General features: G+C 46.4%; 1 protein-coding gene across 1 annotated transcript in view; it reads left to right on the top strand.

Moving 5' to 3' along the window:
• Positions 1–381: 381 nt before the first annotated feature.
• The window catches only part of LOC119178488 (uncharacterized), a 95098-nt gene continuing 74015 nt past the window's right edge, over positions 382–21464 (top strand). The window contains exon 1 of the mRNA XM_037429696.2: positions 382–573. The gene's annotated coding sequence lies outside the window, so the exon portion shown is untranslated. The remainder of the gene's footprint in view (positions 574–21464) is intronic.

The following is a 21464-nucleotide window of genomic DNA, read 5'->3' as shown; positions in this document are numbered from 1 at the left end:
GCGGCTGATATCGCGGATTTTCTTATCGAGATCGAATGTCGCGTCGACCGCGGTCGTTTTCTGTCTTTTGACCTACGCAACCACTCATACGTGATCGAATTTCTGTAGTTTTTGCACCGTCATTGAGAACAGCTATCACGTAGCACGTAGCGCACGCTAGCATCCAACTCTTCGCGGAGCGCTGCTTCGAAAGTGGACGTTTCGGCGGGCACATAACTGCGCGTGTTTGCAAGCGATTGCGCAACCAGCTATCTTCACCACCACCGTCGCTTGCCGTGGCAGTCAACAGGCGGCGCGCGCTGCGCAACTTCCGCTCGGTACCGCACTCACCGTAGCCTGGTTATGTGGTTGTTTCTCTCTCTTCCGTACATCTCTCACCTGTTCTTCTCTCCTACCCTCTTTCTCACACTCAACCTCAGTCCGCGTGACGAAGCGTCGGAGGCGGCCGTCGATTTTGAAATCGCAGTTCCCGTGGAGTTCAATGAGGTGGAGTGTGTGATCGGCGAGCTTTCGGCTTTTTCTAATCCTAGGGTGTTCCTCTCAGCAACCTTCAATCCTCGCAATTAATCAACGGTGAGTACAACTGCGAGCTATTTTCTTCAGCACCTGTTGAGTGTTTACACTGGTGTTAGCGTCGGCTTTTTTTTTTTCTTCTCCGCGATGCCTCAAGTGAGATAGGATTTACTGGTGCGATTTTTTTCCTGTTTGCTATTGTTCTTTTTTCAAATGTTCTGTGGTGCCACTAGTATTCCTTGATTCGTGTAGTGCCAAAACTACGCTCGTTGAATGTGCGTTGATTTGTTTACATTTGGCGTGGACATCGTTTCCAAGCAAGCGCGCTGTAAAGCTCGCAGTTCACAACACGCCTGCATTGTTTTACTTTCCCGTCGTGTTAGCGAACGTAAAAATCGTCAAACGGAAGCTCTTTTTGTCCCCCTCTTAGTTTTGTTTGCATTCGGATCTACTTCTGGTGAGACGGTGCCGCCAACGTTCGCTCCTCCCTGGCGGTGTGAGGGTTCTTGCAGGATATCCGAAACGTAAACAAACGGCGCCGGTGTTCACTTGTCTTGGTGTACCACGTCGCGCGGGTAATTGTGCGCCCCGTCAGCGCTGTTTAGTTGGTGGCTCAGTATTGATTATCAGAGCATGGAAGTTCATACAGACCATTGTTCTAAGTACTGCAGCGGCTTTCTATGACTGCTGTGCTGCAGATGCTAGATAAAAAAAAAAGGGTTCACGATAGGGAGCGAACATATACATGGGTTATAGGTTGAATAGACGGCATCCCTTCTGTGACTGTAGCTAGTGACCACGCTAATATATATATATATATATATATATATATATATATATATATATATATATATATATATATATATATATATATATATATATATATATATATAAGGGAAAGAAGTGTATACCTAAAGGCTCGAGGGCTCGTTTTTCCGTGTTTTAACACAATATTAATGAGATCTAACAGACAGTAATGCCAAGGAATGTACAGGGGAAGTTATTAGAACCAATGGAATGTAAATAAGAAGAAAGAAAAGTGGATCAAAAAATAACCAGTATGACCAATAACCAATATGACCAGTATGACCAATAACCAATATGACACGTGTGAAAACTAACATAAACAAAACAGGCTAAGTGTTTGTGGAACGATGCTTCTTAATACCGTTTCATACCATTGGACGCGTTGCCTACTAAATTGTAGCTGAGAAGGTAATAATTTGCCCTTGACAATTACTAGCTAAATAGCTACAGATTCATTTTTGTAAGCTCAGTGCATACGCTTACGTAAGGTTATTGTTACGCTGGCGACTAACCACGTTTTGCGGTTCTTTTCTTAGGTATGCGTACACAGCGTACTGCAAATATTACCGGAACAATAAATTTGTAGGAGGAAACAAAAATGGTTGAAATGCGGACAGGTTTGCAACTAGAACTAGATTTCGGTAAATAACGCTGGTGGGGAAGTAACCTATTGCGCCCTCGATGGAAGGGTGGGTGTATTGTCAGCGACGAGGTTTTTCGTTTACGCTGAAATGGTATTAAGCACCAAAAACTAAAAAGGTCTTGTTTTGTTCGGGACGGTAATTACCCCACTTGACTCATCGGTTCGTTGCTGTTCGTTATTCTTGCATTATTACTCATCGCTTTTCTCGAATAATATTGAAGTCTACATGGCAATTCTACGCGCAGTACAGCGACACATTAAAATGTGCACGTAGAGCGACGCCCTGCTGTACTGAATGAGGAGAACTGTATGCACTGCTTTGGCGTTGTTGACAGCTACAGGACGTGCGCGTGCGTTGGCCTATCGCTTGGCGACCGTTCGCCGACGGATCTGTTTTTACGCAACTAGCTTGTGCAACACCCTTGCAGCTGGAGACCCTTCTTTATTAGTTGAGCCCGGCGGAAGTAAACTCTCACAGCTGATTAGGCCAACATATTCTATTCGTGCTATTGCAGAAAAAAAATATGGAAAATCGGTGGCCATCAATTTTTGTCAAAAAAAAAATGTGCAGATGTTTCTCGTTTTTGTGAACAGACGAGCGAGAAACAAAAATAATGTAGGACTAAGTTTACGTAAAACAGCCGTGTATGCGCTGTTTAATTTTTTTTTTTAGAACTCGTGAGGGATAATTATCCAGATGGATATTTGTACTCTTTATTGAATAACTAAATATCTGGATCGAAGTTAAAAGCGTACATGTATGAAGTGTCCGCGGTGCTGTGTATACAACTGCGAACGGTCCTCCCTATGTGAACCACAGCGGCCGTGATCCTAACGTGTGCTGGTACTGCAATAGGAGAGCTGTTTGCCATACTTTTGCTTAGACAGTCCTGAAACTGTCGTTACGCTGTCTGGTATCGGGTCCTTACAAATAAAAGCACGAGGGAACGTACGCCCCCTCCTCCATTCCCGAATTTGATTTTTTTTTTCTCATACGCGTTCTATAAGGGCTCAGCAGATTAACGGGCTGAATACTCACGTTAACGCTTTATAATTTTCGTTACTGGTAAACTAATGATATAAGCTAGTATACCGGTGATGTCCTAAGCCAAGGCCGGTGCCCAGTTTTATACGAAATCATTAAGGATACAAACAATGTCGCGAAATACACTGGCAGCAGAACACGGGTCAATCGAGCGTACGCTCCCGAAAATTGCCCGGATGGGCTTTGTTTATTGCACTGACCTACTGATCCTCGCTGGATATTTTTGTTTAGACGACTATGTCGTGACAAGCCACGTCCAAAGCTATCTTGTAGCGTAGCCAAATGTCTTGTCATTCCGGACCTGAATCAACCAGCAGCTTCGAAAGAAGCAAAGATACACAACTTAATATACAACGACGCACAAGAAAGCTACAAATAGATGAATAATAACGCTACTGCGCAAAACGGCAATACATGAACAGAAAACGAAGATATGCAACTATTCTAAATATCACAGTAATTCGCATATCTATTTTGCGGAACGAAGGTGATCGGAAAGAGCAGGCCGGGCCGTGAACCGGCATGTGGATTGGAGCGGCTACGTTGACGCGCACGTGTCGGTCGCGCGGTAGGGGAGCGCAGACCGCGGCGGCTACACGCGCTTCGCCGGCGCTCGAAGGCGCCCGAACGGCGGGCGACGCTCGGATACCGGAGAAGGGAAAGGGTAAAAAAAATAAAAATAAAGGGTGCTGAGGGCTTCGCGACTGCCGTGGTTTTGCGGCGCGCTGGCTGCCGAACGCGAGGAGGAGGCGTGGCACCGAGGCGCGCTCGGCGTTGCGATCGTTGCGAAGTAGCATCGGCCGAGACAGGCCCTGCGCCGTGCTCCCGACCAGGTTGCAGAAATTAGCTGCCTTTTCTCATCTTCTAACCATCACCACCGGCCGAGCGCGATTGAAGTGACATATGAAACGTTTCAGGACGAACGCTACTCGCACTGTCGAAGAGTGGAGCAGGCATGAAGGGTCCTATTTAAATATAAGCGCTGGTATAATGCTTCCGTACAAGTATTTCTGTACGAGGCGCCTTATCGGGCGTGAGTCACATGATGTGATCCTTTTGGAATGGATGGATGAACTTTTATTACGTCCACCGGAAAGCCCTTTAGCACGTTGCGGGCCGTTCCCACGTCATAAAAGCAAGACTAATTTGCTCTGCTGCGTCGCAGGCCCATTGAACTGCCCATAACTGTTGTTCGAGTCTGGAGCTGGTAATAGCACGTTCCCATATGGACGGCGTGATAACTTCAGCACAACGTAATGGGGGACAACGCCAGAGCGCGTGTTCCAAGTTAGGTGTATCATCGCCGAAGGAGCTTGTGCTTGGTTCTAAGTAAGATCGAGCAAAGCATGGCCAGGCGACCCCTTAAATTGCTTTCAGAAGCCTTATTATTGTGGTTTGATGAGTGTGAAGAAGAGATACACAATTTGTTTTGCCGAAAAATGTTTTTTCCAAGCACAGTAAATCAATAACGACGAAGACGTGGCCACGCATACCTGCTCTGCTGTTTTTTCCGACTTTGGCGATGAACTACACAAAATAAATAACAACGTGTAGTTCAACTTCACGTACCTCTATAAACGCATATTTGTGCTTACTTTCTGTTATTTCTCGTTTCTCTGAGTTGTTCAGATATCTTCATTAACAAATATCGAAATTGACCCAGAAAAAGTTTTGTTTTTTATGCTTAGTTTGGGGGCCCTTTTTTTAAACAAGGTCTTACAACAGAGCGGTAACGATTCCGCAGTTTTCTCTCAACATGCTCATTTATAAATCTGTTAAAGTTTATATTATTAACACTTTTCAATAAAGAGTATAATCGCGCCTAACTTCCAAAAAAAGAAAGAGCACGCAAGCGAAACTTCTGATGACGATGAAAACAGAAAAAACCCTTTTGATATTTCTTAAACTCTCCCCACTTATCCTCCTGAACATCAGCTTTCAAAATCAATAAACACATGTTGCATGATGCGGTTTCATTTGCAGTTACGACCCGTCAAAAATGGCCTACCGCAAGGACTTTTTGCCGGATAAACATGGAATCCAGTCCTATGTTTTTGTTTTTTAAGAGGTATAAGCAGCACTGAAATAGCTGTCGACTGCACTGAGGATGCCAATTTCAAAATGATTTGGTAACGCAAGCGGTCAGGAATGCGGGATTTACGAGCAAGCATGCGCGCACAGTCCGGCGTGGCAAAGAGGGCTCGTTTTCGTGTCCTCAGATGGATAGATTGCGATAGAGCCGGGGATCACTTCCACGCATGTTAATTGGAGCATACCTATTTCCTCCGCCTTTTGCGCGCATAGCGGCCACGTGCTGTTAGCATGCAGACGTAGCAGACATTTCTCGCCTTTTTTTCTGTGTCCAAAGCAAACGCGAGCAAAGAAATTGGCAGCATATCCACGGAGTGAATGATGGAGAGCGGGGCGAAGCATTCGTCCGTCCATTCGTTCTTGCTTCCGTCCGTCCATGCGTCCGTTTGTGTGACCGTCCATGCGTCCATCCGCCTGTCCACGTGTGTGCGTCCATGCATCCGCCCCTGCGTCCGTTCATGCGTCCATCCATGCATCTGTCTGTGTGTCCGTTCGTCCATCTATTCAACACTCCAAGTACCACCATCTCGCATCTTTTCATCATATATTCCCCATACAGAAGCACCGCCATTCAGCGGCCATTCCAAGGACTAAACGAGAGGTGGCACACGCACACTTTCTTACGGCTTGCGCTTCGGGTCTACTTCTCACCTTTAACCACTTCGAGTACATGGTATATACTAGTTCTCTGTATTCATGGCCCTGCGGCTCAACGCTCGCTAAACCTTTCTTAAACTAAGGAGGTTACACCCAGCGAGTATAACGTAGCAACCCTTTCTTGTCAGACAGTGCTCAATGTACATGCCAATGGCTGCTAATGGGGAATGAGAGACAGGAGCATTCGGCTTTTAGTTAGCGCGCATGCCGCGAACTTTTTATTGTTCAACAAAGCACAGGAGAAATCTCCCACCGGCACCACTTTGCAGGTCAAAATGTAACACATGTTACACACTACGACTACGAGGGAAGAACGGGTGCCGCTTTAAGGAGCTTCACCCCTAAACGCACGTTTACAATACGTACTCGTATATATAAACAAAAGCGCCCCGAGGTGACTGATTGAACTTGGGCGACTACGAGGGAAGAATGGGTGCCGCTTTAAGGAGCTTCACACCTAAAAGCACGTTTACAATACATACTCGTATATATAAACAAAAGCGCCCCGAGGTGACTGATTGAACTTGGGCACGACAGGGTTCCAACGCACCTGCTTGGCGCGTAAACAGAGGCGATCAGCGAAGGTCACAGATCCGCTGTCTGTAGATAAAGTTCCCCGACCGCATTCGGCGCCCGCACGAGAAACACTTCAAGATGTCGACGTGAAAGTTGGAGTTTGACTGTTCTCTGGGCGGGAAGCACCATGAAAACTCTTGAGGAACCTGAGAGCGCTCGCTTCCCCAAAAGCAGCTGACAGCCTCTTTAGCCAGAGATACAGTGCTGAGCGAATTGATCTCAGAGAAAACCATTAAAGGTGGTGCTAGAGGAGCCAAATAAAAAGTGAACAAAGGCCCATCTATAGAAAACCTGGTGTGCCTGTCCATATCAAATAGCTGCAGCAGACGACTTGTACTGGCCGTACGTTTCATGGCCGCAATGTATAGTTCCTAGCAAAATTATTCTGCAGACTACCATTCGAAGCACAAGAAGCTCATTTCAAAGAAACTAAATTTAGGCACAGTTACCGACTTGCACATCTCAGCTTGACGCCGCAGTGCCTCAATAAACCCCACGCGTACATCACTGATTTCTAATCATTCATTACAGTGTTTGTCACTGCTAGTTTGCGGGGGCAAGACGTAATTACCCAGTACAATATCATGCCAAATTAAAAATCATACGCGATCACAAGTCTCATACAATCTTCAGAACCACATGTTGTGCTCAGTCTCGCGCAAGGTCGACGGGCCCTCTTCTCACTGGGCCCCGCCGCGGTGGTCTATAGGTACTCGGCTGCTGACCCGCAGGTCGCGGGATTGAATTCCGGCTGCGGCGGCTGAATTTTTGACGGGGGCGAAGATGCTGTAGACCCGTGAGCTCAGATTTGGGTGCACGTTGAAACCCAGGTGGTCGAAATTTGTAGAGTCCTCCACCACGGCGTCTCTCATGATCATATGTATGGTAGTTTTGGGACGTTGAACACCACACATCAACATCATCATCATTATTATCATCATCATCTCTCCGTACTGCAACTCGGACTGTGCGCGCATGCTTGTTCTGTAATCCCGCACTCATTGCTGCTCCCGTGACCAAATCAATTCAAAATTGGCGTTCATACTGCAGTCGACAGCTATTTCAGTGCTGCTTTTCCTTGTAAAAAACTAAAGTATAGGCCTGCATTCCGTACTTAGCCGGCAAGAAGTCCTTGCGGAAGGAATTTTTGACAGGCCGTAACTGAAAGTGAAACCACGTTGTGCAACATGTTTTTATTGATTGTGATAGCTGATGTTCAGCAGAGTAAGTGGGGAAAGTTTAAGAAACATAAAAAAAATTATTTGTCGTTACAAGTACCTTTTTTTTTTAAGTTAGCGGGCTTATATCTTTTAATTGAAGGGTGTTATATTATAAGCTTTGACAAATTTATAAAGAGGCATTTTGAGAAAGAAGTGCAGATTTCAGAATTTTCGCTGCTCTGTCGTGAGCGCTTTTTGAAATAAAGGCCTGCAAACTGGGCAAAAAAGGTTGTCTTGGTCAATTTTTAGATTATTTAGTAAAGTTATGTGCACTACCCAGAGAAGTAAAAAATAACTGAACCTAAGAAAAAAATACGCCTATACTTACCTAAATTAATGTGAAGTACGTAGCTTAAATTTATTTTGTGTAATTCATTACCAAAGTCGGAAAAAAACAGCACAGCGGGTAAGCTTATTGGCACTCCACCTTTTCGTTTTTATTGATTTATTGTGGTTCAAAAATTTTTTCCCGACAAAAGCAATTGCGTATCTCTTTTTTTTCCACTCATCAGGCAACAGCACAAAAATTTCGAAGGAAATTGGAGAGGTGCACTGACCATGCTTTGTTAGATCTTTCGTGGCATCACCCTTGTATTAGTTGGCTGTATTTCAGGATTTATGGGAGAAAGATTATTATATGTTCGGTTTCTGCTGGGCGATTTCATCACTTGTTAGTTAAATGTTAATGCGTATTTATTTCACATTTTTGGCGGAACATTTTTAGCTAGTTTAAGAGTTTGTAGGTGTAAACGGAAGCGCTTTTTATTCCAGTTGGCGCGAGCATAATGTCCGCGAAACTGTTCAAATAACACGCGCTTTTAAAATACGTCTTTTTAATTTATGATGATGAAAAACTCACACTACCGTCATTTATGTATTCACAGAAGATGAGCCTAAGACGAAAGATATCTTTCTATCTTGAGTGGATTGTATGACCCCCCACCCTATACTTTAGATTGAATAAGAAAGACGCTTTGAATCAAGCAGAGCTTTATGGCATGCTGTCTTGACCTACGCAGTTGCGCAAAAGATACCTTAGCGATGCGCTTTCGGGATCTAGAAACATACGCGTTGGTTTGCGGTGGTTAGTGTTGCTGGCTGTAGACCTTATGCGAAATTTGCAGCAATCTGTCGGAAGTTTGGAGAGGCTACCGGTTCGGCACCATATTGGAGACTTGTGTCCAAATCGTATTGCTGTCGCTGCTGTCTCTTGTTTGTATCTGCTTTGAAAGTTGGCTATAGCGACATGAAAAGTGTTAGACGAGTGTGTTAGGGTTCGTACATGTTACCGGCATTATTCGGTTATCACGTTCGCAGTTATTGCCTGTCAAGAACTGCCTCACAACAGGGAGATTCAAGTTGTCACTGAGTCACGTGTTAGCATGTCGTCTTAGAGAATGAATCTTTGCGCTGGTTTTGAATATTGTTCGTGTGTTTTCAGGGTAGCCAATATAGCGTTGCTAGCTATCAGTGAATATCATGCGTATAGGACAAGATGGTTGGGAGGAGGCTTTAGCACGCGACGCTGCCAGGCACAGCGATGATGGTAAGAAAGTGCTCTTGACTCATTTGAGAGCGTAATTGAAAAGGGACAGCTAGCCTATATGTCCACCAAACATATTTTGCCTCTAATTTTAGACGAAACCTTGTCCCCTCTTTTTTTTTCTCGAATGAAACATACTTCACGGCTATAATCACCGACGTATGCTATATATAAAATTACTGCACAATTAAAAATGTCGTCATCCCATGCTCGTGAAAAGTTCATATGAAAAGTGCTGGTTGATCCAAAGTGTAGGTGCTGATTACCTTGTACTTCATTAGGTGTTCTTCCAAAATGTGCTCGTAAATAGCATGACAAGCCAAGAGTATTCAAGTTGACATCGTTGATTTCGGGACCTGGTGATGCCCTTACAATTTCACCCCGTCGCAGCAAGTCAGTTTGACGTCACTGACTAAAGTACGGAACTTCGTTGGCGCGTAACCTTGTGTAGACACCCACAATGAAATGCAACTCATTTGCCGGGACAAATTTTTAGACGCGAAGCAGCTTAAGGTCGAGCTCAATCCGGTTTGCGGCGTGAACACCTTTACTGCGCATGCGCATCCGCTATCCTTCTCTATCCTCTTCTACGCCCCCCCACCCCCCCCCCCTTTTTTTTTTTCGCATCGCTACGCTGACGTAGGGAGCATCAGCTAACTTACGCAAAACTTCCTTCATCTCTTGCCTACACACACTGGCGTAAACTGCCTTCATCTCCTGAACACCCTTCTCCGCTGCTCGCTTAAATACCTTCTCGCTAGATTCCAGAAAGTTATTCAGCGCGTTGCACTGTCAAGGCCGGGAAAAGGTGAGCCTTTGCGAGAACAATCCGCAACACGTGACACAACTTTCCTTATCGATGATTTTGGGAGCATCTCGGCGAGACGTTTCTAGTCGTCTCGTCGTTGTGTCGCACCGTCCGAGCTGTGTGAAACGGCGGGATTTCTCTTTCCCAATGTGACGCAACTGTGCATGCCACGCCCCCCTCTTTTTTTTTTTTTTTTTTTCAAGATTTTTTGAGCAATCTCTCGCCGGCCGCTGCGAGGAAGATTGTCGGCGAAACTGCGCCTCGAGGGGGAGAGACGGCGCGCCCGAGAAGTTCTTTGATGTTTGTTTTTCGCTTTTCCGCTGGCTTTGGAGCGACTCTCTGGCGCCTGGTATCGTCACCGTCGCCAGAATTCGGCGGCGCACGCTTTCCTGGGCGCTTGTATGGTGGCTAGAATTCTAGCCACCATAGCGCTTGTTCCTGACACGTCGCCATTGCGCTTGCACGTCCCCTCCCCCGCGCTCCTCTTCTATGCACCCTCATCTCGCTTCGCAACGCCGAAGCAGGAAGCATCTGCAAGCTAGTTTCCTGAAGGAAGAAACCGACTGCTTGTGCTGCACTACCGTTCACTGTTCACCCCTTACATGTTGGGACTGAATCCCGACATCCAAGGTAGTGCCGGTGGGAGATTTCTCCTGTGCGTTTTTCAACAATAAACATTCGCAGTGTGCGATTTAACTAATAAGTAGACTGCGGGCCTATGTGTACAATTGGAGTCGTCTGTCTCTCATTTCCCATTAGCAGCGATTGGCAAGTTCCATTAGGAAACACCGGTCCATCACTTCGTCCTTTGCGAATCCCCAGGTTCCTCTCCTGAACAACGCCGCGATGAGCGACAGCGTCTACGTCGGGGCCAGTGTAAGCGTTAGCGCCCGCCGCTTCGCATCGACTCATGGCTCCATTTAGCGGCAGATGGTGTAATTTTTGTTTTCAGTTTCATACGAAAGGTGCCACATTTTTTAAGCATCTGTAAACTTTTCATAGCAATCATGGGTGGATACATCATTTTTCCTGCGGGAGATCAGCTTTTGGGAGAACCAGCTATGTGCTTATGAGGTGTAAATAGAAAAAAGAAAAGCAAAAAAAGAAGAATGGGCGGGGGGTGGTGCAGGACACCAAAGCTGACACTGTGAAATAGGCTGTGACGGCACAACAAACGCTTAAAAATACGCATAGGGAAGCAATCCGTACGCAAAGACATCGCGCCGAACGCCCCCTTGTTAAACTCCACATTCGAAAACAAACTACAAGCAACACGCTTTAGCATAAGCGGTCCGCTCGCGGAGAATCGACGACGCGCACGAGCTATTTGCGTAACATGTGTATAATTGCTATCGAATTGCAATAAAAAAAAGTAATGTTGTCAACTGCAGCGCAGGCATGTGCGAGTAGCCGCTATGTGCAGGTGTGAAACTCGTACTCAAAGCCGTTTTGTCTGGGCCTGCAACCACACGGCGCGAAAACTGTTTCGTTCCTGCATGACATGAAATAGTGTTCTCTGATGAGAGCCGATGCGGTGACATATCGCATATATTTAGAAAGGTGAATGCAAACACGGCTTTAGCCGTATAGACAGCCGCCGGAGCAACGGAACGATCTGCCCATTCTCGTCGGCTTCAAGGAGGGTAGTTTGATTGATATGAGAGGTTTAACGTCCCAAAACCAACATGTGGTTATGAGACACGCCGTAGCGGAGGGCTCCGGAAATTTCTACCACCTGGGGTTCTTAACGTGTGCCCAAATGTAAGCAGATGGGCCTACAGCACTTTCGCCTCCATCGAAAGCGCAGTCGCCGCAGCTAGGATTCGATCGCACGACCTGCGGGTCAGCGGGTCAGCAGCCGAGTACCTTAGCCACCAGAACAACGGGGGGGGGCTAAGGTACTCGGGGTTGTTTCCTGTCATTTTTTTTTTCAACATTTCAGTTCCCTCAATGAGAGGAACAAGGTGCACGAAGATTTGTCGCTTGGGGTTTCACATGGCGGAAATGTGTGCGGTGGCCACTATAGACAGCAATGTATTTTGCGTGAGCTGTATAACCTTCTAAACTATGCAGATGCATCGTCACGTGTAGTGGTCGATCTATATCAGACTTCATTAAATTTATTGCAGGCTACCAATTTCGCTGTCTGCTCGGCTTGTTATTTTGTTTCGTTGGAAAGGCAGTCGATTAGTCGCCTGTTTTGCTTACATTGTGGCGGCCTTTCTCTCGTCGCGTGTTTCACTCGCTCTGCACGGCTGACGCGTGCACTTCACGTTCTGGCGCTAGCGTACACGCTCTCTGTAGAGTAGATCGACCTACATGGTTTGGCGCCGCTTGGGCGCGTGGGATGATTTCGGCTAAGTCTGCTCTGATTTGTTCCGGCAACACCCTCCGATGTGCACAAAAAGCGGCGACAACAGGGCAGTCGTACTTAGAATTATTCAGCGTGTTACGTTCGTCCCAGCAGTTCATCTCAGCAGATGCCATTGTGTGCAAGCTGGTCTGCTAGAGTGCTTCCAACCCCATCGGCGCCCGGTCAGAAGCACCACGCACGACTCTGTCCTGTAGGTGTTTCAGGAAGTCCGCTGTGGTCGGGTCACAACGAATGCGAGGAAAGCTTTGCGAAACAACCCTTTTGTGTAACGGGGTCGAACAGCATGAGGCGGCGCCACCGTTGCATTTCTCATGGAGTGAACCTCTCGACTTGGCTATTGTCGCCCACGCGAGGTCATCACAAAGCACTGACAGTTCGGAAGCGTGGGAAAGCGTCGCAGTATGCTCAAGGATTGAGCAGCTGGACTGCTGTGTTTGAGAAATTTCTGGTAGACTGTAGCAGAACGCAATCATGGACCGCTGCTGGCGTTCATGTTAGTGGCGATCTTTTCCCCTGAGGAGCTCGAGTTTCCCTCTCCGCCGGACTGTGGACCCTCGCTCTGCGAAGTCTTCAAAGCGTGGGTCGGTTGCGTCATTGTACGGTGCACTCGTGTTAGCCATTGGACATTTGCGCCCGTGTTTCTCATCAGCTGAGTGGTCCAATATCTGCACCCTTTATGGTGGGTGGACAACTGAGGCTTCACGTCACCTGGGTCGCGGCAACAGTGGTCACCGACTTCTTCGGACTGATGTGTGCAGGAAACGACGGGCTATAAAAGTCGAAGGCATTCGCAAATATTCGCTGAATCTCTGTACAGTATTTTCTTGTTCATGATGTAAATAAACCTTCATTGTGTCTCTAAAAACGCATCTCACTGGCGAAGATCGGCTATGGGGATGACGGCAGGGAGTTAGCTATCGTAAAGATACCCGCCGTACCTGCCATCGACCTCATACCGTTTAGAAAGGCCGTCGGCTCCCCTCGTCAAAAACTCTTTGGACACGCCCGACCGACTTATGTCGTGGGAAGGGCTATTTGCAGTCGGAGCTCCTTGGAAAGGTTTGTCACCTCTGCGATGCTTTCTTTATTGTACTGCGAGGTGCACCGGACAACTGGCCGAGCCTCTGGAATCCGTATTCGGGAACGTTTCCCACGCTCCGTGGTGCCTTCAAGTCTTTGTTTCTTTCCCACACGCCGTGGTCTGCCCGGCACAGCAGCCGCTATGGATGAGTCAACACTGCACCTGCACAGTTGATCTGCACGTAGGACACCACGTCATTGCGCTGTTCTGGGTCATGCTGTAATTATCGCGTTGTGTCTTGTGCTTCCCCCTCACCGTGAGACGAACTGGTCGCGCCTCTTCCATCTTTTCTGGGTTCAGAAGGAGGTGGTGTTTGACCTTCCCATTTGGGGGGCGGAGATGAAGACTGTCCTGGACTCCATTGCTTTCCCCTACAGCGAATATTTGGAAGACCCCGGAAAGCGAGCGCCGAGACGCTCAAAACATGTTACCATCGACATTTTAGTATCACGTGCCGCCGATATGTGTATTCTGTAAATAAACGTTCCTGCTATGATCTTCGACTCCTCTGCTTGAGGTCTCCCTGAGATTTGGCTGAGTAGTAGGACGTGGGTTTGAAGAAAGTTAAAGCTCGGGGTGTTCGTACAGCATCTTGATCGGACACGTACTCCCCTCTCTCTCTCTGTTTCCTCCTCCTGTGCTTGCAGTTAAACATGTTGTCAAAGGGACACTAAAACTAAAAACACATTTTTTTAAATATTCGTGAATTATACTCTCTCACAATTCGAAAATCAGCGTGCTTGCCTCGGGAAGACGCCTATCAAGCGAGGAAAATTGAAACAACAACAACAAAAAAAAACTGTGGGTTATGGCGCCACCTTGAAGTTCCCACATGAAACGCAGTGACGTCGTCAATTCTGACGGCATCTGCAAGCGCCCGCATAGCTCGTAATCGCCAATTTTTAATTGCCCAGGTTCAAAATCCCAAAACCACAATGTGATCATGCGGGACGCCGTAGTGGAGGGCTAGGGAAGTTTTGACCACCTGGGTTTTTTTAACCCTAATTGGTAAAGATGAATTAGATTGATCTCTGAGCAGTCTGTACTCTTAACGACTTTCAGAAAATTTCGTTGAGCCTTTATATCTAAATTATCACAAAGTAATTCTGAAATTCGTGACATCATGCGTTGGGACAGTCGTACTTCAAGCACAATTTTTGTCCTCCATTCAATGTAGTCGCGGTGAAATTCACGACATTAGAGTTTCGAGAAAAGAACTATTATTCTAAAAGACTTCATTCATTGTGGTACTTTAGCGTCCCCTTAAAATCTGCCCTAAAAAAAGCCGTATTGACAATTTAAGTAGCTATTAATTTTGATAATTGCTTAGGGTTGAGGTGCCAGAACCGCGATATACTATCACGAAGCACGCTACGCGTTCTTGTGACACTTATTTTTGCTTGATATAGTTTCGACGTCCCAAAAGAGCTGTCAGGACTCCGACGACGGCTCGGGAATAATTTTGACCATGAGTGGTTCTTCATTGCGAACCTAAATTTATTCCCGCGAGTGTCTCTCATTTCGTTGATGTCGGAATGCGTCCGTCAGAGCCGAGGACCTTTTTGCTATTTATTAGCCAAGCAGGATGTACTATACAGTAGAGCGGCCCTTGCCCACATTAAGCGGGATAACTGGTGTTGTGTGACTCATCTTGAAACTTGTGTGCGCACCACGAGCGTGTGGTGCAGTCGTGATCAGTTATCCTCTTCCTTCAAAAAGGAAAAAAAAAAGCATGGTTATTTACGCTTTGTTTGATCCAGCTTTCTCCAATATGACAGCGCCAACCACCTCTAAAAGGCACCAGTTTAGATTATTTCCTGATTCACTAATCGCGGTGACGTTTCTTTCAAGTTTTACACGTTCTCATTGTGAGAGGGCTGTGTGATTCTTAATCGTCGCTTGGTGCTACAGTGATTGTGGTGTTCGGCTGCTGACGCGAAGGTCGCGAGTACAATGCTGGACTCGGCGGTCGCATTTTGTTGGAGGCGAAAGGATGGAAGCCCGTTTACTGTGCGATGTGACACGCTAATAAACACCCACTAGATGATTCTACTTTCGGAGGTCTCCTCTATCGCTCACAATCGCATTATTATTATTATTATTATTATTATTATTATTATTATTATTATTATTATTATTATTATTATTATTATTATTATTATTATTATTATTTAAATGGGTGATGATAGTTTCTGTCATATTTAAGGTCAATTGGAAATCCGTGTTGTGAGTCGATAAATCATAAACGTGATACTTAGTTCAACGAAATCATAAAAATCTCTATAAGCCACCCGCCGTTTATAAAATATGTCCTCTCCAACTGCCGTGCGGTAATCTCACTATTGATATTACTGTGTAGCATATTTAATTTTGACGTATGCATACCGTCCGGGCGCGAAGACGAACCTGATAAGAGATAAATATCGAGATAATCATTTGCTAGCGCGATGATAACTTAACGCAGCATAATTCTTTTTGCGGCGAGTGCACAAAGATATGCGGTTAGAAACAGGCCAGGAATGATTGATTGTCGCAGGAATGGCATCATGAAGCAATCGACAGCTGATAACAAAGGAACGCGGTGCTTCCGGTGTTCTTAGGGGCAATCTGATTAATTGATTGATTGATTGATTGATATGTGGGGTTTAACGTTCCAAAACCACTTTATGATTATGAGAGATGCCGTAGTGGAGGGCTCCGGAAATTTCGACCACCTGGGGTTCTTTAACGTGCACCCAAATCTCTTGGGGGCAATCTCGTGGCTTAAATCTTGTTTTTTTATATGCATGTAGCAAGCCTTATACGGAGGCCGCTGATAAAGTCAAGTTCTTGCTTCACAGTTTCCTTTGTATAATATCTGTATGGCGTGCGATTCAGCCCGATGAAGAATCGATGCCATGCCGATCGTTTGGTTTTTCTGGTTATGGTATAGCGTTTGTTCCTGGAAAGATGTGGCGCTATCGATTACAACCGAGGAGAAAAAAAAAAGGTGAGACTTACTGCCAGTTCTCGACTCTTTTCTTGGTTCTGCCCCGCCGTGGTGGTCTGGTGACTAAGGTACTTAGCTGCTGACCCGAAAGTCGCGAGATCGAATCCCGGCTGCGGCGGCTGCATTTTCGATGAAGGTGGAAATGTTGTAGGCCCGTGTGCTCAGATTTAGGTTCACGTTAAAGAACCCCAGGTGGTCGAAATTTCCGGAGCCCTCCACTACAGTGTCTCTCATAATCATATGTTGGTTTTGGGACGTTAAACCACATATATTAATCAATCAATCTTATCGGTCCTAACCCTACTCCATGTCTTTCAGGTAACGATGCGCCAACTGGCCCAACATTACGTGTTGTTATACGATGGTATCGGTTTAGTGGCAGCCGTAATAATATCTGGGGTTTAACGTTTCAAAACGGCGATGTGATGAGGAGAGATGAGTGGAGGACTCCGGAAATTTCGACCATCGGATGTCCATTAACGCCCACTGACAACGACTGTAGAATTTCGCCTGGCATCGCAATGCGACCGCCTGCGGGATCTATACCGAGAGATTAGGGTCAGCATCCGTGCACTGTAGCCGCAGCTGCGCCTCCGGGAGCGGAGGTGTGGTGGCAGCCTTAATGCATTACGAGGCTTCATACGAGGCTTCACTTGCGACGGTGTCAAGTGTGCATTTAGTGCTGCGAATTCCCAGATCATGTTTAGCAGTGTATAGAAGGCTAGATTTCACGCACATGCACTCATGCGCAGCCCCACTTCCACACACACACATACACAAAGACAGACACGCGACCGGACACACACACGCGCGCGCGCACACATACGCATACACACGAAGACGCGTTCGAACTCACACATGCACGTGCGCGCTCAAGCACGAACGCATACAGACACGCACACGCGCAGAGAAAGAGCGGGAATGGTGTATACTCAGAAGAAAATCGCCATGGAATATGCTGTGAAGGAGGTGACATGTGGTTAAGAGATCTTTATAACGGCGACTTGGCGTCATAATGCGGCGGCTGAAGAGCTCCATGCTCTTCACGTCCACTCGTCGTGCTCATTTCCGGAGAATACAGCGCTATGTTCATGTCCGTATCGCACCGTAAGACCACCCTCCCGTGACGTAATATCTGTGGTGGTGAGTAACTGGCAGAACAAATTGAACAGTAAGAATTATAATAAGGCATTACGTGTTCCAAACGGACCAGGCCAGCTCTTCTTGGTACGCGTATGGGAGTTGACGGGTTGTCGCTGAAGATCTCGCCAGCTTAGTAGACGACCCGGGTGCCCGGTAATGCAGCCGTCTCAATACGTTGCGCGGGTCACTCCATGCTCGTCGCCTACGCGAACCTCGCGACACCGACGACCACGCTTCTTGTTGGTTGCACGTCAACTGCTCATTCCGATGCAGTCCAAACTTTTTCAGGGGCGTACGCATGCTCTCGTCTCATCTGGAGGTAATTTCCTTTTTTTAGACCGAACGTGTGCCCCTTTCAGTACAGGTGTAGGGAAGACGAAGCGGCTCCATCGCTCGGTCGTTATTCGCCGGATGTCGTCTACCCAACACAAAAGCGCCCTTTCTTGGACGATGGGGCGCGCGGGCAAAACGAAGATTGCAGTCGTTTGTGACAGGATGGCTTGTCCCACTCAGTTAGCGCAAGAGCAATTGCTTGTATGTTTTCCTAGCACTGTCTACAGAATCGTTTGGCCTTAGACGCATGTATATGTACCCCAATAAGATGAGGTCAAACACTTGGCGAGAGTGATGTGTATTGTCGTCGTAACCTCTCTTCGTCAAGATCATGTTGGTGTAGGTGCCGCTTTTTAGCTGAAATCCATCAAACAGTGCTCTTGGCCTCGTCCCAAACATGAGGAATAATAAATATTGTGTGAATGCAGTGTTTTCGCGACTCAGGGATAAACGAAAGTTTTGCACTGTTGTTAGGTGTCTACTTCAAAACAGAATTGTGGCGTTCTTGCTTATCTGTTACGCCACGAGCTTTCATTGTGCTTGAGATAATCTTATATTTTACTGTCCTAGTCCCATGACACTGCTGTAAAGTAAATTCTGACACTTCAGTACTTCAATTGAATGACACGGAGCTGATTAAAGTTGAGTTGCCGTGCGCAATTTTAGCATTGTGTGACATCTATACAGGTAGACCCGTGTTCCTATCAAAGGTGAACATTTGGCAGAAGTCTGCCTCGTTGGGATAGGAATGAGGCAATTAGAAAACTCCTACTAAAAATTGTATTCGGAAAACTGAGGCTTCAAAGCCAAACCAAGCGCTGACTCAAGCGCTGTAATACAATTTTTGGTCGGAGTTTTCTAATTGCTTCACAAGTGTTCTTACATTTGGGTTTGCTTAAAAGAGGCCAGATTGTCAAAATTAGTCCAGATGGCAAGTCTCACATATGTCGTATAATTTCAAGGAGAATGTCATCTTTTTTTTTTCACATTGAGCGTTTTTGTGGCATTGTGCAAGACCGACGGAAGAAGTGGGCACACATTCACTTGAAAAAAAAAAAAAAAAGATTTGTTCCATTGAAATATCGAACCTTTTCATCACCCTGATGCAGATAGTCAATATAAGAAAGCTGCGGCCTGAACTATTACCTTTTTATACTGTTAAGGGAGTAAGAACAAGCGTGCTTAAGCGTTGTAATTCACGTAGCTTTCCTGAATAAACTTATCAACTGTCGTACATTTATTTCATGAAGAAATTACTAAGACGAAAGTGTGGATGACTAATCGCGGTCCTTTTGGGTTCATCGCTCAAAAATATCAGCTTTCTTCCTTTTTTTTTGGGGGGGGGGGTGAGGGGGTTGGTATTCACGACCAGCGTGCATGAAGAACGAATTCAGTCATGCCACAGCTGTGCATAGTAGACGGGACGCAAGTTCAGCACCTAAAACAAAGATAGAAGAAACGTGACACACTGCTGTGTAAAAGCGCAGACAGTCGTCAAGTGCGAACATCCCATGCATCAGTTTTTGAGCAATGTCAGAAAACGCTGCCGATCGGTAGTAGAGGCTCCCGACAACACGTGAGCCACATATTATAGAACAGCACGCAGCCTGAAATTCACAATAAATTACCAAAGTCAGATAAAATAAAAGGTAACTGATAAAACCCGAGACGAAAACTTTGTATTGTCGGTCATCCGGACAGTGCGACTTTCCGTACGACATGTGCCATCTTACGCTCTTCGTTATTAGGTTGTACGGTGTCGCCCTGAACGGTAACAGTTCCGGGGTTCTTTGAATAAACTTTTTCGTAGCGTACGGCTCTTTCTGCTGCGCACGTTAAATTTACGCGCGTGACATGGTATAACTGCTCGATCACTTAACGCAGTCGTCATATTTTCCTACAGTGCCTACATTGACCTGTCGCGTTCACCGAATTACATTGTGCAAGTCGCGTTTCTCTTTGATATGAAAGAGCACGGCAGGTGCCTGATTTTTCGTTGATTCACGGGATAAAAATATTGTGTGACACGGGATCAGGCTAACTTAGCGCGTCACAGTGATCACAGCACTCCTTTTAACCAATAAAGGGCCTCGCTCCCAACATCGAAGCCGGGACAAGCCAGAATTGAAGATTTGGTGTTCGGTGTCCTCACGGGTGTTCTGGGGGTGGTAATTAGTTTGATAAAGAATTACGTGTTGCCTGCTCTTAAGGCTCGCACTTCTCGCTTGGACCCCCGTCTCGTTTATCGGTAGACATGCAACCACTGTAGTTGGCAATTCCTTCACATTAGACATTCAGGCGAGCTCCGCCTTCATGAGGTGGCATTTTCTTTTATAAGAAACGAAGCGCTGAGGCCGTTGGGTGATGCCGTGAACAGCGGAGGTACACCATGTCTAAAATATAACGTGATGATAACTCTCACCGCGAACCTCGATATCGTGGATTTGATGCGTAAAAACCAGACATTTTTATTATTTCCGATGTCGTCACGCCCCTTTCAATGTCCATGCATGGTAATATGGTGTAACTGAATGAATGGACTCAAGGGCATAGACGACGACACCGCCGCCTGGGTCCGTCAACTTGCCTTCGTATACAAATGCTGCCGATGAAGTGTGTGCTTGCGAAGCGCCCACCTCGTATCAATAGCCATGCATTATTACACGTCCTCACGCAGCTGCCGATGGCAGCGTATACTTTCCCCACAGAGCGCGCTCTTTGTAGGTGCTTAGCTCAACTCCAGGGCAACCTTTATGCTCTGGTCAACGTCTCTCGGTGAAAGTTTACGTCTCAATTCACCCCTTGCTTGGACGCTACAGCGCACCCCTCGTTCGCAGTACATAGCGCTCATATTTTGCAGTTAGTGCTCGCAGCATGTGAGAAGGACAGCGCGCCGTTGTTCCGAACCCAGAAGGCGGAAGAGGGGTATTTTCAGCATCATCTGACCAGGCTTCAACGCTCGACTTGATTCGTCTCTCCCCTTCTACCGTATTTCTCTCGCTATGCATTGCTCGCATTTTGACAGTCCGCAGTAGCATATTAGAAAGCGGGCGCTAAATAACGCACTGCCATGAAGTTGCTATTGCGGTGCTTGTTATGACACAGTTAAGCGCATTAGAGGGGGGCGGTGGGGGGGGGGGCAGGTCTCTTTCGAAGTCTGTGACATACATTGACTTTATAGAAAGCGCGACGTTTGCCACTTCTTCCCCCTGAAGGGTAAACTAGCGCAGTTAGATTGTTATCACGACACGAGTTACATACCCCCTTAGGTACTATATATACCGTTACTGCAATAATTTTTGGGGATGATTCTTTTCGTCTTCCTTATAGATCCTTTTTTCATATTTCTCTAATTAGTGAGTACGTTCCTTTGCTGGTTGACGGGGATGGCGCCGTATTCCTGAATAGGATGTCCCACATTGATGTGTTTAAATTATTTCGAAGCGCTAATCCTTCACGTGTACTTTACTAGTGCTATACTACTACTACTACTACTACTACTACTACTACTACTACTACTACTTCCACCACCGTAAGCGGGCGCGTGGGGGCCGGTCGCCCTAGTAGTTGCCTGAGACGGGGGTGCAAAGCCAGCCCCATCCATTGACATGTTGAGGAGGAAGGGGGGCCGCTGCGACGAA

Source organism: Rhipicephalus microplus, chromosome 1 (genome assembly GCF_043290135.1).
Source record: "Rhipicephalus microplus isolate Deutch F79 chromosome 1, USDA_Rmic, whole genome shotgun sequence".
Taxonomy (NCBI): domain Eukaryota; kingdom Metazoa; phylum Arthropoda; class Arachnida; order Ixodida; family Ixodidae; genus Rhipicephalus; species Rhipicephalus microplus.
This window is presented reverse-complemented; position numbering and strand designations above follow the sequence as displayed.